General features: G+C 43.4%; 1 pseudogene; it reads right to left on the minus strand.

Annotated features, from left to right (window-relative positions):
* Positions 1-307: 307 nt before the first annotated feature.
* Positions 308-16,470, minus strand: LOC117287232 (annotated as a pseudogene).
* Between the last annotated feature and the right edge of the window lie 497 nt (positions 16,471-16,967).

Below are 16,967 nucleotides of genomic sequence, written 5' to 3' on the forward strand. Positions count from 1 at the left end.
CCTTATTACCCTTCCCAACTTTCCCTACACCTTTAGCCCTTTTCTTCCCATTTCACAATGTCAGTTATCTCATTAGGATCTTGTGTACTATTACAGTTTATTCACACCAGAGAAACTATTTGATACTTACACATGTGTGACTTATTTGTTTCACTTAGTATATCCTCAATATGTATCCATTTTCCTATGAATGAATCTAATTTCTCGTTCTTTATGGCTGAGTAATATTCCATTTTATAGAAAAACCACATCTTCTTTATCCAGTTTCCAACGGATGGGCACATGGGCTATTTCCAAGTTTTAGCTGTTACAAACTGGAAGCACCCAGACTTTGATAAACTGTCCTGGGCCTCTTGGTGCTATGGTGCCCTTGCTGGCAGCCACGTATGCCAACTTGGAAGAAGTCAGCATGGTATTTTGTTAAAAACCTCAGAAAGAGATTAAAGCATTCCAGCAAAGCCTTCAGATTCTTCTCAGAAAAGGATGACTTTCCCAGGAATTCTTTAAGAACAGTTCTAGCAAATGTTGTGACCTGTAAATGTAAGAAGGTAGAAGAGCCTGGTCACCCAGAGGGTAACTGTCAGATGCAAGCTTCCAGGAAAGGACTCTTCAAAGCTAGCAAACACAGAGGGGAGGAGGGGGTGAAGGGAGGGCAGGGGTAAGGGGAAAAAATGAGAACCAAGACTTGTCGTGTAGAGGTACAAGATCCCAACGATGAATGTAACTGTACTGTATCCCTAAAATGTACCAATAAACTCAAAGCTGAAAAAAAAAAAGCTAGCAAACACAGAACTCCCTCCCTTATTAGGAGTCAGAGGAGTTGAGGAAGAGGATCTACTATGCACAAGTGGCTTCTTTTCCGGATGCAGGCGCAGCTGGCCATGCTGACAGCCGTGTACAGCTGCTGGCTATGGGCTGCTGAGCGCTGTGATGCAGGGGCCGCAGCAGAAACTGCAGTGCTTCTGGCTTGGCTCTGAGCCTCTTGCGGGTGGAAGGTTTACCCGTGCTCAGCTGACTCTTGTTGGACTGCAGAATGGATGGATTCAACACAGGCAGGCTGAGAGAGAGCTCCTGGCTCCCATGAGTGTTTGAGGCACTTTCCTTCATTGGAACAAAAATTTAGCCAAAGTCACCTTCTCATACTACATTTATTCATGTGAGTAGAGCAAGACTAACAGGAGAGTTAACTTCAGTCCACCCTCCACCCATCTCCTTTCAAAGGGCAACATTCGTCTCTGCCAGAACAGGGTGCACATCCACATGGGCCTGCACCACAGTGTGCTACTGGTCAGGCCTCCCGTGGAAGAGGCTGCATTGGTAGCAAAATGCTTCACGTAGGACTGCAAAAGAGCTATGATATTGGTCTAGCCCAGGAAGTTCCTCCTATTAATAGTGTAACAATCATCTCCAAGTTGCTTCCTTCAAACTCTAGGGATGTCTGTAGTTACCATGCGCTCTTTGTTTTCTTTTTGTTGTTGTTGTTGTTTGTTTGTTTGTTTGCAGCTGTACTTCTTTTGCTGCAGTCTGTCCTTCCATGTCACATTCTTCTCTGTCATCAGAGAAACTTTATGGAATTTTTATCATTTTCCTTTTTCTTCCCTCGGCAGGGTTTTTAAGCCAGAGGTCAACACCTGGCAACCTCCAGCAATTCTTTCGTCTAATGCTTCTCAGATGAGCTACAGCTTTTCTTGCCAGTGTATGCTGTAATCTGTGATTTTCATTGTAACTTTGCCCAGCTTCTGTTCCAGCCATGAAAATGGATGAGATGTTCTGGAATCTTTTTGCCTTTTTCCATCATTCCCAACAATAACATCAGTGATCTTGGTACAGTAATACAGCACTCACCTGTGGGGGTCAAGTTTGGGGTGCAGTACTCTCTCCGCTGAGTAGAATTTAAATTTCACACCCTCACTTGCATGCATTTGTTCAAGGAGAAAATAAATCTTATACAAGTTATAAATACGGTATTGCTTTCATCAGTTTCTCTTTTTTTTTTTCTTTTTTTTTTTATTGAGGTTATTGGTACAATCTAGGTATACAATACAATTACATTCATCATTGGGATTCTGTACCTTTACATAATAGGTCTTGATTCTCATTTTTCCCCTTGTCCCTGTCCTCCCTTCACCCCCTCCTCCCCTACCCATTTACAGTTTCTCATTTTTATAGTGAACCCATAGGGAATGAATTTCTAACTTAGTTTTACAAATGGCCATGAAGTTAAGGAACAGTTCTCCTCAGTACGTTATGAGCAATATTACAGAAATTTTAATGGTTTTTCATGTAATTAATAAAAGTCCATCTTTCTGGATCTGTTGGCTCCTAAAATAATTTGAAGTATGCTTTCATTTTATAAGCAGCTCCAAGTTTTATGCATCTTTAACTATTCTGTAAAGCACGATTAAGAAATGTCTTTTTGGCACATGTTGGAATTTTTAGCTGTTTAGTAGTATTATAAACTGCTAAGTCAGACAGTCAAACGGGACGAGGCCCTCGAGAGAGTCAGTGCAGAAGGTGGAAATGCGTTACCGCTGTGACTAGAGATGCGTTAGTTGGAGGCTAGGCCTCAATTTAAAGACAAAACGATCCAGCCTCTGTATTTCCCCCAAGGGATTAGATAAGTGGTAACTGCTGTTCTAACGAAGGCTAGATGGACGTCAGTCACATCGGCAAGTGACTCAAGGCCCTCAGACCTGTCACCTTCCTGAAAACTTCTTTGTTCTCTCATGTGCACTTGGTAAGGGACCTGCTTCCCATTAGGGTCACTGTTACCTAAGTAACTGTACTTGTTAGCTTATTGGTTAATCATAGCTTTAACCCACATCGTACCTACACAGTTATGCGCTATAGAACGTCTCCTACAAAGTGGGGTCCCCAGCAACACATTCAGGACCCCTTCTGTCTCTCTCAGGAGCTTAACTTTCTCTCTCTATATTTCCTGCTCTTAGCCTCTCTCGTTCCTTAGAATTCATTCTTCAGTTTTAGGCATCGCAATGTCAGTGTACCCGACACCTAGCACATTGGCAGTTGTAATATTTCCCTGTATCACTTGGAGGTCTGATATCATTCCTGTACCATTCTGGGAGGTCCCAGTTAGATAATCGGAAACTGTCATCCTCATTTTTCAATTGCTTATGCCTTAAATTTTATTTTGTCTCTTATACACATTGTTTTGTTGAAATTATGGTAAATTTAAGTTGAGAATGTGGGAAGATTATGTTCCTTTGATGAGATATTCTACTTTTGCTGGCAGTCTTGTGTTCGTGTTTTGTATGTGCTGCATGTAGACCCACTTGGCTGATTTCTTGCTGTGTCTGTTGTGGTTTTTTATATTAGGCAGCAACACTAGGGAAAAGTAATCTTATAGTGTACCCTGGTGGACTTTAAAATATATCTTTCAATGAAATCTAGTTCATATTTAGAAAATATACAAGGGAGCCCATCTGCCATAAAAGGGAATAGGCTGGCAACTGTTCTTAAGACTTGGGGAATAGGTCTCACTGGCAGAGTGGCCCAGATCCCCCTCTATACTCTAGAGGGGATATGGAGACTGTTCTGCCTCAGTTTCCCTTCTGATCTGATCTTCCGCTAATGAGGAGGCAATCTTAGCTCTTGAGATTTCCCATTCTGGCCTTCCCAGGCTGAGAGTAACAGCTCAGGAGCAAGTTGCTTCAATAACTCACCATGAGCATGACAAGAAAAGACTGCCTTTTTCTGATCTTATTTCTCATCTTTCCCGCCACTTTGTACTTTCCTTTTTTGGAGACATGTAACATTAGAGGGAAAGGAACCCTGAAGTCCCCAGCCTTTTCCTCCTAAGAATCTTTAAATTGAGCCTGTTAAAAAAAAGAGCATTTGTTCAAAGATAGGGAGGTCATCTTAGATGAAGACAACTCAGGCTTTTATCTGTCCCTCATAGCACTCTAACAAGCAGAGGTTACTCTGCCAGCTGGTTAAACATTCTCAGAGCTGCTGCCACTCTTAGCGCAGAGGACAGGTTTCTCCAGCACCTTTTGGCCAATTCCCATTGAAGCCAGTGGAATGTTGTTGACCAGTCCTGCAGCTGGATTCCTTTCTGGAGACAAAGCTCTGGCTATGTGGCCCTAGTGAATGCTGAGAGGACAACTGAGGCTCATGGCTGTGGCAATTCTGGTGGACACCTACGGGTTCCTAAATGGAAGCTAGGTCCTGACAGCCCAGCCGGGCAACCAGCAGAAATATCTCCATTTTTCTATCATCCCTACCTGCACTCCTCAGTGATGACCTGGTATCTTCTGTCCCAGGTTGACCAGAGATGACACTTTGAGAGTCCTCTCTGAAGCCTCCATTAAGAGTTGAGCTACAAGTTTGGGCGTTTCTCTCTGTAGTAAAGTAGACAGATAAAAACAGTAACTCTCTCAATACCCTGACAGATCTTTACTAGGACAAATGTCTAAGTTAAAACCCTCCCTCCAAGTTTTTCTCCAACTCTTTGAGAGTTAACTTTAGAACTCCTTGATTAGCTAAACAACCTTGTAGCTAATCTGCCCTGTCCTTTAGGAAGGCTTAGACTGAGGCAGCTTACAACAGTTGTTTGCCTTCAGCAGAGAAGAACAAATATCAGAAAGAGCAATTTAGGGCTAGAGATGTAGTTCAGTGGCACTGCAACTGCCTTACCAGCACAAGGTCCCGAGTTCAATCCCTGGTACCAAAAAAAAAGAGAGAGAGAGAAGCAGTTTACACTTGTACTTTACATATGCTACGAGTAGGAAAAAGAGGTTTTAGTAGCCTTTCTCTTCTTTCATGTGCATGTAGAAAACTGATAAATGTACATTTACTAAAATGTAATTTGTGGTTGCTGACAATGGGTATAAGTTTAACCTGTGTGCTTAAGAGACATAGAAATTTTAGGGTGAATTTAAGTGAGTAACATTTAGCCTTGTCTTCCTGCTAAGGAAAATTGCCTAGGTGATTGGGTAGATATCTTGACTCCATCTCTAGTGATGATTTCTTTTGCAGGCTGGAAGGTGCCCTAATCATTTTCAGTTTGCCCTCACTCTTTTTCAAATAATTGGAAATCAGTGGTTTAGATCTCTGATTATTGGTTTTGTTAGTAATGTTTCTTTCTTTAAAGTTGACCGTTACAGCTGGAATCAACTTTAGCTTGTGTTTTTAGAAACACCTGCTAGAATTAGGAGTATGAGTTTTTAGGGCAGATAAGGGTGAGGTGGTGAAGGTTGATAGTCTGACCTAACGTAATCCCTGAGCACTCTCCAGTTAGCAGCCACCGCTCTGGAGAAGGATATAAAAATGAAGTAGAAAGTAAAGGGTGCCAATTTTTTCTCTCATATTTCAGATAGGAGACTCTGTGTCAAAGTCTTCTACTCCTTTAGAATGTACCAAAGTGAAGGAAAAATGATAAAAGGCTGTCTTGGGGTTGCCCCTTGTGAGGTTGAGGGGTGTCCCACAAACACTGCTAGAAAAGAAAGGTTTGAGTAGGTGATAGAAGATGTAAGAGTGGACTGGGAATTTAGCTCACAGGTTCCATTGCCTGCCTTGAAAGCACAAGGTCCCAAGTTTGATCCCTGGTACCAAAAAAAAATTGAGAGTGACTGAAGTTGCCAAGTTTCTAAAGACGAAAAGAAATGCAGAGAGAAATACTGATTATGATGCTATTTCACAACTAGAACGTACTGTAAGAAAAAATGGTCAAAATTACCTTATGTTCAGACTTTTTTCACATTAAGATACAATCTCTGTTTGTGTTCAGAATGTAAATATAAGCCATAGCATCACCAGACACCTCTGGCTCTTAAGGACTCCACAGTCATTGAGCCTGAGGTTTCCCACCTTTGCCTTTTGAACCCTGAGGATGGGGTTTCCAAGGCAGCCTTAATCAAAGCTTCACCTGCTATTACTAAACCCGAGGACAAGGTTTCCAAGGCAGACTTGACCAAAGCCCCAGCCACCATTACCAAGCCTAAGGTTCTCCCCACGAGGCCTTTGTCATCTGGGCTCCCTCCCCCTTACCCTTGAGAGTCTAAGGGTGAAGCCTCTACTAGACTATGTCTGCCCTTAGCTGATTTTGTTCCGTTCCCCTAAGGACAGAACCCCATAAAAGAAGTCAGTGGTGAATTCAGACATAATTCATTTCCGTGTGTCCTTTTCTCTCAGTGACCGCAAACAGATCAAATAAGATCTGGGAAAGTTTTCAGATGACCCTGATAAGGACATTGAGGCCTTTAGGGGACTTACTCAGACTTATAAAGTAGACTGGAAAGATGTAATGTTACTCTTAAATCAAACATTGACTTTTTTTTTGTTACCGGCGATCAGACTCCTCAGGCCCTTGCGCTTGCGAGGCAGGCAGTGGAACCACTGAGCCCAATCCCTGGCCCAACATTGACTTCTAATGAGAGACAAGCAGTATTAAAAGCTGCCATTACATTTAGAGATGAATATCATATTGTTAATTTTAGAAGGCCAGAAGCCAGGAAGCCAGTAAAGCCACCAGTTCCTACTAGAGTCTAAGCAATCCCTACACAAGATCCCTACTGGCCTGCCAAACAGATGGGAGATTAAAATAGGAGATATCTTCAGATATATATTCTTAAAGGTCTAAGAAGGACAAAAAGTAAGCCCTCCAATTATTTTAAATTGTCACCTATTCATCAAGACAAAGATGAGCACCTCTCTGCCTTCTTAGATGATTTACAAGAGGCATTGATAAAACATACATCCCTGGCTCCTGTTTCAATAGAAGAACAAATTATTCAAGATGAGTTTATTGCCCAGTCAGCCCAAGATATTCAAAAATAGCTATAAAAGATGACTTTTGCCCCATATAGCTCACTTGATAATTAATGAGACGTGCCTCCTCGATATTTTATAACTGAGACCAAGAGGAAGCCAGAAAAAGAAAACAAAGAGACTGAGAGAGAGAGAGAGAGAGAGTGGGTACTTTAATTTCAGCCTTAAAAGGAATAAACTCTTAAGTCTGATTCTTGGGACTCCAAGAAGTGCTCAGTGACTAAGCTTATCTGCTACTGCTGCAGAAAGCCAGACCACCTTTAGGAGGGTCTGTGATAAAAACCGTCATGACAGGGCTGGGGATTTAGCTCAGTGGCACTGTGCCTGCCTCGTAAGTGCAAGGTCCCAAGTTCAATCCCTCATACAAAAAATAAAAAATAAAATAAAAAAACCAAAAAAACCATCATGACAAGAGGCCCCCTGAACAAGCCCTAATTGCAAAGGTGACCACGAGGTAAAGGCCCCAGGAATCACACCTATCTTACCAACTGGTCCAGCGTGACTAAAGGCCCCCAGGGCACACTCTGACTTCTCCCTCTGGCCAGACATCTCCATAGAAGAGCCCTGGGTAAGCAGAACTATAGAAAAAAAGAAATCAGCCTATTGCTGGACACTGGTGCATGTCTCTTGGTCCTTCTTTCCAACCCTAGCCTTCCTCCCAGTAAAAAGAGTCACTAGAGAGGAAATAATTTGCTGTTTCTCACAACCCTTTGGCTGTACTTGGAATGGCTTTTTTTTTTTTTCTTTTTGGTACCAGAAATTGAATCCAGGGCCTCGCGCTTGCCCTATGAAGTAAGAGTAAAGGTCCTGTCTTGAGAGCCAACAGTCATAGATATCAGGATGGCTGCTCTCAGATATGGGATGATTATATGTGGTTAATGCTAACTATAGGACAACTTAGAAAGGCCCTCTTATGTTGGGGACAAAGAAATCTTATTTTCATTGGCCTAACCCCAAGCCATATAACACACACACACGCACACACAAAACTTTACAAGTCAAAGACTAGGTAGCGACAGACTGGTTTAATACCCCTGGAATTAGACGGGAAGCCCCTGTGGCATTCATTGATTCCGTGGAACCAATTTGTGCCCCTGGCCACCCTCTGGATGGTTTGGAAGATGCACACTGGGACTCGTGGTTATGCGGCAAGACTGTCAGAAATATTGACAAGCCTGCAAACTCACGCAGCTACTGCACTGATAGTCTAGGAGTGCGTTTCGCTGGTATGACTCTTTGGTTTCTGTCTTTACGCCTTGCCCAGGATTAGAGGATATCCCGCACACATGGAAGCCCTGACTTGACTACTCAAGGGGCCTTCAGGTGTACCTTGACAGGTCTCTCCCATAATGGAAAAGCAAACTTAATGAGGCAAGCTGCCCTCCAGAATCGGAGGGCTTTAGACCTCCTAACAGCAGCACAAAGGAGAACTTGTGCAATTGTAAAAGCTGAATGTTGTGTATACATTTCTGATCCTTGTGCTGACATCTCAATGACTGTTCAAGATATTAAATGACAGGTTAAGGCCACGTCAAATTCTGAAATTTTCTAGACCTCATCCTTATCCTCTTTGTGGAAGGATATTACTGGATCTTCCTGGTGGAAATATTTGTTGGTAATATTCATAATGTTCTTGTTGATCTTCCTATTTTGCCTGTGCCTTCTTAACTGTTTCTTTGGTCTTGTCTTCCCCAGACTTAAGGTTATACCCCTACCCAAGACAGTGTCTGACATCTATCAAGGGCCTCTAGATAGACTCTCTGGAGAGCATCTCTGACTGCCAGTCACAACTACGACCCCCTTCAGCCAGAAGTACTCAGTACAGTTCTTGCCCCTTCCCCCTCACAGCAGTTGGGGGAATATCATAGACAGCTTTAGTTAGAAATATTATAGTCAGTTAGACAGGGCTAGGCCCTCAAGAGAGTCAGTGCCAAAGATGAAAACACATTACAACTGTGACCAAAGACACATCAGTTGGAGGCCAGACCTCAAGATAAAGATGAAATGACCAGGCCTACGTACGTCCCGAAGTGATAAGTGATAACGCCTGATCTGCTGAAGTGTAGCTAGACATCAGTCACTGCGGTGGGTGACCAGGACCCTCAGACCCATCACCTTCCTGAAAAGTTCTTTATTCTTTCCATGCACACTTATGTGACTTGCTTCCCCATTGAATCACTGTTACCTAAGCAACTATACTTGAAACCTTATTCGTTGATCATAGTTTTAACCCATGTTGTACCTATAAAACTGGTTGTGCTCTATAAAACTCCCCTATAAGGTGGGGTCCCTAGCAACACATTCAGGACCCCTCCCATTGGGAGCTTAAATCTCTCCCTCTTTAAATATTTCCTACTCTGAACCTCTGTTGTTCCCCTGAATACATTCTTCGATTTTGGAGAGCGTGATCTTGATGTGTAAGACGTCTAGCAGGTTGGCAGTTACAGTATTTCTGTATATTATTTGGAGGTCTCATCATCATTTCTATGTCAGTAATATGGGTACTGAATGCCACTTTCCTAGATTCACATAAAATTCACTCTTTCGGCTGAGAAACTGATACTTCCTTGCATTGGGCCAAGGTAACCTGATCCATTTATCTTGTTAATAAACAGCTGTAAATATGCAGAGTTCATCGTCGGGTGAATTAGTATTTTCATCTTTGGCCTTTGCTAAACAGGGCAGTTTGGAAACTGAATTTTTAATTAAGAGATCTGCGAGAGGACAGTACAGTGCACTCGTAGGTAGTTCTGGCACAGAGTCTGCTGACGTGAGAGCTTTCTCTTTCTGGTTCTGTGTTGTAGTTCAGCAGCACCCACACTGTGGGACACCTCACAGCTGCCTCACACTCCCCAGTACAGAGCCAGGCGCATGGCCTGCCCTCCCTCCTTCCTCCCTCCCTTTCCCTCTCTGTTCCTTTTCTTTCCTCCTCTCGTTTCTCTTGCTCTCACCCTCTCTCTCCTCCCCTAACAGGAGGACAGCCCCTCTTCACGTCACTGCCAAAGCCAAAGCGCCCACGCGTGGAGCTGTAGTCCCCAGAGCAGAGCTGAGGTAGGGCCTGAGCGGCCTGAGCTCTGCCCCGTGAATGGAAATGTCAGAAGCACTCAGGAGATGGCCAGGCCCTCCCTTCTTCCCGCTGGAGGTTGAAAATATCAACAACATTCCAGTCCACTGTAATCAAATACTTACGCAAAAAGCTATGGAATGCACAATAATTTGTCAGGCATCCTTTTAGCGGAGTCCACCGAGCAGACTCTGCTAGGGCCCCTTGACCCTTGCAGAATATGCCCTCTGACCTTATTTGGGCCTCTTTTATGCGAGGCTTCACTCTGACCAGATGGCTAAACTATCAAAGCATTTTATGAGTAAAAACTGCTCTCTCAACTCACAAGTTGTGTATTTCTTTCCATGTTAATGTGAACTATCCACCCAGAGGCTTTAAATTGAAAACACAAGAGGTGTCGGGCAGCTGGGGCCCCCACCCTACCCCCGGCTCGTGTGTGAGCAAGGGGCGATGGGTGTTTGCAGAGAAAACAGCTGACTCCCAGATGAGGACAATTTCAGCTAAATATTTAAAATAGCCATCAAGAAAGGAATGATTGATTTCTTGCTTTCTTTTACTTTTTTTGTTGTTGTTGCTCAAGTCGTGACCTATTACCAAGCTGCAGGCGAGCGCGCTTCTTTGGTAAATTCAGACTGTATCCTTCCTCCTTTCTCCCCATCCATCCTATCCTGTGCTTCTCCTTTTCAGAAGGGCTGGGTGGCAAATTAAAAATAATTAGATCCAATCGCATGTGGAATCCCAAATGGAAAACGGTGTCTCCTTGCAGTGTTAGATTTCAAGTCAGACAGTCCTGAGACCTGCAGTTGGCTGTGTGTGTAAAACCATGTTCGGGTAATTCTTGGAAGGGTTTTTGTGAGAAACGATTGGAGTGAGTTGATCCAACACGTATTTCTGAGCAGGGCTAGGGGGCAGCTGTGACTGCAGCGGTGCGCAGGCCGCGGTAGACGAGACAGCAGACCCTGTGTCAAAGGGTTTTGCATCCCCGTGCGGGGACAGATCACCCCTGAAACCTCTGACAGTAAGTGTGGAGCCGTATAATGCTTCGTGCGGTGGAGAGAGGTCCCTTGAGGAGGTGGCTGTAAAGCAAGGGAGCAGGAGACTGAGGCTCACTCAAGAAGATATGGACAGGCTGCGCATTAGAAATAGAAATCATCCCGGCACACACAGGTCCTGAGTTCAAGCCCCAGGGCCAGAAAGAGAAAACAAAACAAAACAAAACAAAAGTAATGCACATCTCATATGTTATGCTACATTTTCTAGCAGCCATGTTGAAAATGGTAAAAAGAAACGGGTGAGGGCTGGGGGTGTAGCTCAGTAACAGAATGCTCCCCCAGTGTGGACAGACCCTGGTCTCCAGCCCCACCCAGCACTGTAAAAGGGCAACAAAAGCCACAGAGTGGTGGAAATGATGCTAACATAGTTCAATGATGTATTTTATTTGTACTATAAATGTTATTGTATTTATTTTCACTTATCTTTATTATTTATGCCATTTTGAAATTTATTTAGCAATAGATTTTATTATATTTAACTCCATATGCAATGTTAAAATTTCTAATAACCAGATGTAAAAAGGTAAAAAAGTGAGCTGAGGTTTAGCTCAGTGGCACCGCGCTGGCCTCACAAGTGCGAAGTCCTGAGTTTGATCCCCAGAACTGGAAACAAAAGATAAAAAAGAAGGTTGGAATATTTAATGTATTTCATTTTAATACATTTATATTTTGTTTTAATAAGATACTTTATTTACATCAAATTCTATCTCATTTTGAAATATCTTTATTTTTAATTCTGTGCTTGATTTATGTCCTTTTAACATTTATTCAACAAAATATTTTGTTATACTTAACCCATATGAAATGTTAAATTTCCTAATAGATTTATGAAGATTAAAATAAACAGCTAAAACTAATTTCAGTAATACCTTTTATTTTCATTTAGCCTAATGTACCCAAAATATTATCATTTCAAACTGATTTTCAAAAATATTTTGAAAAAGTGATGAATGAGATAATTTACATTCTCTTTGTCATCTGGTGTGGATTTTATAGTGACAGCACATCTCAGATTTCATAAAGATTCATATAACCCAATTATACCACATATACTTAAAGTTTTCTGAATAATTGGGTGGAGTATAGTGGACCCTTGACTTATGAACTCGATCATCTTATTGTAACTCAAGTGGGTTGTGAGTCAATGCAGCTGCGATCTGGATGCTTACCTGAGTATGTGCTATAGATAACAAGAGGCAGATGAATCTTCCACTAACCTAATTAACCCAGGTAGTTTGTATGTCAGGCCAGTGGTAACTTGAGGATCCACTTTTGAAGAGTTTTTGGATGGTTTGATTTGGTTCAGTTTTGCAGTAGTGAGAATTGAGCCCTTCCCTCCCCCCGCCCCTCCTCTCCCCTATAGTTTAGGGAATTTGATGCCTCCCAGGCCCCTATACCTCTCACCATTTGGAGGTCTGAAATTCAGATATGTTCCATATTAAACCGGACAATAAGGAAGTGAAATTTTTAAATTTGGCTGTTTGTGGTGCAAAGCATATAAGAAAGCTCTTCTCTTCGTGTGTGTGTGTGTGTGTGTGTGTGTGTGTGTGTTTGTGTTTGGTACCTGGGATCAAACTCGGGTCCTTGTGCTTGTGAGGCATGCGGCGGAACCACTGAGCTAAATCCCCGGCTCTAAGAAAGCTCTTCTCTTGATTTCTGAAGACACAGTTGTGTACACTCCTGCCTCTCCTGCTGTGTGGTCATGGAATCAAATCTCCCCCACAGAACCAACACAAGTCACAGGTACGGGCCTGAGTGTAAAGGCCTTGGCACACTTTGCAGGTGAGGCATCCGGATAACTTCCTGTATGTCTTTGTCACTCCTGGTGATACAACAGTGACTGTGTTGGGTAGTGGCTGAGGTCGTGGACTTTGTGGTGGGAGAGGTGAGCCAACCCAGCTCACCCCCCGCCCTAGGTAAGTTTGAGGAACTCACCAGCTCTGTGGTGGCTGAGGAAACAGAGAATCCTTTAAAGCCCCTAATGCGACCACGGCGTGGTCAGCGCAGAAGCGGCTTCCCAGAGGGGAAAGCATTAGTATTTCCACAGTCTCTCTGCCCACACTGTACATAGCATGCAGCCTCACTCAGTCTGTCGCAAATCCATCAAACAACTTCTTCCAGAAAAAATAGCATTCTAAGAAATCATCACACTCTGCTTAAACTACTCTTGCTTATCTGTAAGAATGGCTTGAGCTGATTGGACACTGATCACATTAGTGGCTCTCGTTGTCTTGCTACCCCATCAGCCTCGCTCAGCCAACCGAGTGGACCCGTGGCCAGTGTTGCTGGTATCACTGGATTATGACTATAAATACCAGGAACCTGAGAACAGCTGCAGAGGTGGCTTCTTTGTAACAGCCGTGATTTGTCCCGGGTTTGTCCTCGCCTTTGATTCAGCGGCTCACTCCAGGCCTAGCATGCTCCCTGACTGCATTAGCAGCAGCCCTTGGGGTCACAGGAATGAGTAGTGGTGAATGCATGGGTGTGAAGAGTCCTCTATAAAGATTGCTCTCCAAGGCAGGAACGCTGGCTCTCTGCCAAGGGGACCTCGCCAGCTACCTAAGCAGTCCCCAGGGTTCCACATTCAAAAGGAGCTCATGCTGGTTTAATGCTGTATCAGCCACCATCTTGATATCCTGAATAATATTTTAACAAAGCCCCTGCCTTTTGGCATTGGGCCCTGCAAATTCCGTGGCTGGCCTTGGAACTCTTGCAGGACCTAAAGCTCGGTATGTACAACTGTGACTGTTATAATGGATGATAGGTTGTGCACCCAGGAAATAACTCTGTTCACAAATGACGTGTGAGCCAAGCACTTTATATAAACTGCCTCCCTTAATCCTCTCATGGGCCCATTTTAGGGATAATAAAACTGAGGTTTAAAGATAGCAACAATAGTTTATCAAGCACTTATCTTGATAAACACATATTTTGGTAAGCACCATATTCCTGTGAGGTGGTTACTACTTGTTCAGCTATATTGTAGTTCTTCTCATAAATATAAGATGTTGAGTAAGAAAAGAAATGGAGTAATCCAAGCAAAGCAGATGGAAAGGAGCAATAAAAGCATTTTTAAAAATAAAATAGAAAAAAAAAGATTTGATAGGGAAAAAAACTATCACCATCAAAGTTTAGTCTGTGAAAAGACTAATAATAAAAAATTCTAACCAGACTAATGAAAGCAAATTTAAAAAACATGTAATTTTAAACATTAGGGCTAAAAAATGATAACTACAGATACTGACAGGAGGAACAATTGAAATTTAATACCATAAAAAAATTCATACCAAGGAAAGTTAACAGCCTCCTAGAGAAATACTATGTACCAAAACTGAACTGAGAGAATCTGGAAACCTGAATGGACCTCACACTGTTGATAACATTTGAATCAAGAGCTAACATATATGTACACACACTCACATGTGCACGCACACACACACACACACACACACACAAGCTAGCATTCACTGAGCACTAACTATGCACCAAGCACTATGCTAAAAGCTGTGTCTACAAACTCATATGTTAGCCACTATTATCCTCGTTTTATAGATGAGGAAACTGAGGCTCAGAAATTTTAAGCAAATTTCCCAGAGCCGTGCAAATGTTAAGTAGCAGAGCTGAGCTTGTAACCAGGTTCTTTGTCAGTCCCAAAGCTAGCATCTGTTACCTGTATGTCCAGCTGCTCCCTAGAACTGTGGGAGACCATGTGGGCTAGATCCAAAGGAGGAAAAGAGCAGGACTTTGAGGTCCCCAGTTTAACTTGATGCTAATTTCAGTGGCTGGAATATTCAACAGTCACCGAATTGGGGTTTCTGCCCCGATGGAGCTTACAGTCCAGTGTTCTGGAGTACACGTTCATGCTGTTATCCTCCTGAGGGGCAGCACTGTTGTCATAGGAGGGGCGTTGTCCTTTGGATCTGAAGGTCATTGGGTTTGAAGGCATGACCTGATGGTATTTCAGCCCCAGTTTAAAATAAGATAAGCCAGGTGTGGTGGTGCACACCTATAATTCTAGAGGCCGGAAGGTTGAGGGAGGAGATCACAATTTCACACCCAGCCCAGGCCACTTAGTGAGACCCTCTCATAAAAAGTACAAAAAAGGGTAGAGGGTTTAGCTCAGTGTGAAGGCCTGGATTCGATTCTGTTACCATCTCTCCCAGAAAAAGAGAACAGGAAGATGGCTGCAAAAGACTTCTGCAGTGTTTCCAGTGTACGTGTGGAATCCCATTACAAAAAGGGCCATTTCCAATCTTTAAAAAGTAAGCATATGTCTGTGGAGAGTCTGTTGGGGTGCACTGTGTAGTATCTTCACCGTTCCCATCTTACTGGTGAGCCAATAAGGCCCAGGTCGGTAAGAAAAGGTGTCCAAGCCCCTACAGCTAAGGTGTCGGGAGCCAGCCAGTCTAGTCCCAAACCCAGGGGCCCACACTTAACTTGGGTCAGATGCCACTGAACTCCAGTCCAGAGAAAGAGGAGATGGATGGCTGGAGCTTGTGTTGGAATCTGTCCTCCAAACAGGGACCCTTCTAGATTCTGTCAGACCTGACTCTTTATGAGGGGTTGAGGACCCTTTTAAAACAAAGTCTAGGGCCAGGGTTTTAGCTCAGTGGTTCCGCCATCTGCCTCCCAAGCACAAGGACCCTAGTTCAATCCCTGGTACAAAAAAAAAAAAAAAGGAAGTCTACATTTGTAGACTTCACAAACACACATGAATATTTTGTGAGGGCCCCTGCTGGAACCAAGAACTTGTGGTTGATACATCACTATTAACTCAACTTCAGGCTTCCAGTCACATTTCCTAACAGGTACGTTTTTAAAGGACTTTTCAGAGTTAGTGTTTGTTGAACACTTATTATGTGCCAAATGTTGTGCCAACAACTTTATGTCCTACTTAATTCATGCAGGTAATTGGTGGAGCAGCTGCTTGGTCCACATGGTCCCGGCAGAGGTCTATTTTAACTTATTGCGATCTTTCATCTGAAGATTTAAAGCCAGAGAGCTGACCTTCTGTCTCATCTGATGATCTGCTACTGTTTTCTACTTCTGGCACTACAAGGGCCAGAAGTTTAGCTCAGAAGGGCCCCAAGGTTTCTATCTCTGAATCCTGAAAGATGGCTTCCTTTTTAGTTCAGTACAAGGTAAGAGAAGCTATTCCCAAGGCACTGTCGCCATTGGTTGGCAAAGCACCATGCCCACGTAGCACTGGTAGAGTGCTTTGGGTTGAAACTCAGGGAGGAAATAGTATAGCTCAGGGCTGAGTGCTTGCCTAGCATGTGGGAGGCCCTGGGCTTCATAACACTGCAGAAAGGGCAGTGGGGAGGGGGGGCTCAGATAGCATCAGCAGTGCCAAGCGGGCAGGAGAAAGCCCAAGGCTGGCAGACAGATCATTTTCCAGCTGTGCCCTGGGCTGCCCACACTGCAGCCACAGCGATGGGCTGTGCATCACAGGTGCCGGAGTTTGAGCCACACCTGTGGCACTGTTGCGGCTGCCCTGGGGGCTCTGGGTGTGATCTTGGACTCCAGAAGTTCTTGGGGAATAGTCAGTCTCACCTGCAGCGTCATCTGGATTCCAGGAACGAAATCAAGAAGATAGAAGATAGACGAGGCCTTTCTCTTTCTGTCTTTTACCTTAAAACTGTGTTCTATGGCATACCTGAATTTGTACTACATTCTTCAAACATCTGAAGTTAGCCACACAACTGATGCAGTTGTTGCTGCACTTTCACCAGAACCCACTTACCTAATTCAGTAAGAACTGGGATTTTTAAAATAGGCAGAGAGCAACTATACTACTGACTCAAGTCAAAAGGACAGAGCGTATTTTTCCCCTGACCCAGTGGTAGCCCTTTAGGAGCCTTCCCATGGGTCGTGTGTGTGTGTGTGTGTGTGTGTGTGTATGTGTTTGTTAGAAATGTTTAAAGACAAAGAGTAGACTTGCAGTCTAAATCTAAATTGACTTTTTGAACTGTGCACACATTTGGGGCTTATTATTTAATTTTCCTTCTTTGTGTGTTTTCAAGTAACTGATAAAAAATATCAGTCACAGGCATGTCAGAAAG

The sequence above is a fragment of the Fukomys damarensis genome, unplaced genomic scaffold (genome assembly GCF_012274545.1).
Source record: "Fukomys damarensis isolate Sample0158 unplaced genomic scaffold, DMR_v1.0_HiC HiC_scaffold_22, whole genome shotgun sequence".
Taxonomy (NCBI): domain Eukaryota; kingdom Metazoa; phylum Chordata; class Mammalia; order Rodentia; family Bathyergidae; genus Fukomys; species Fukomys damarensis.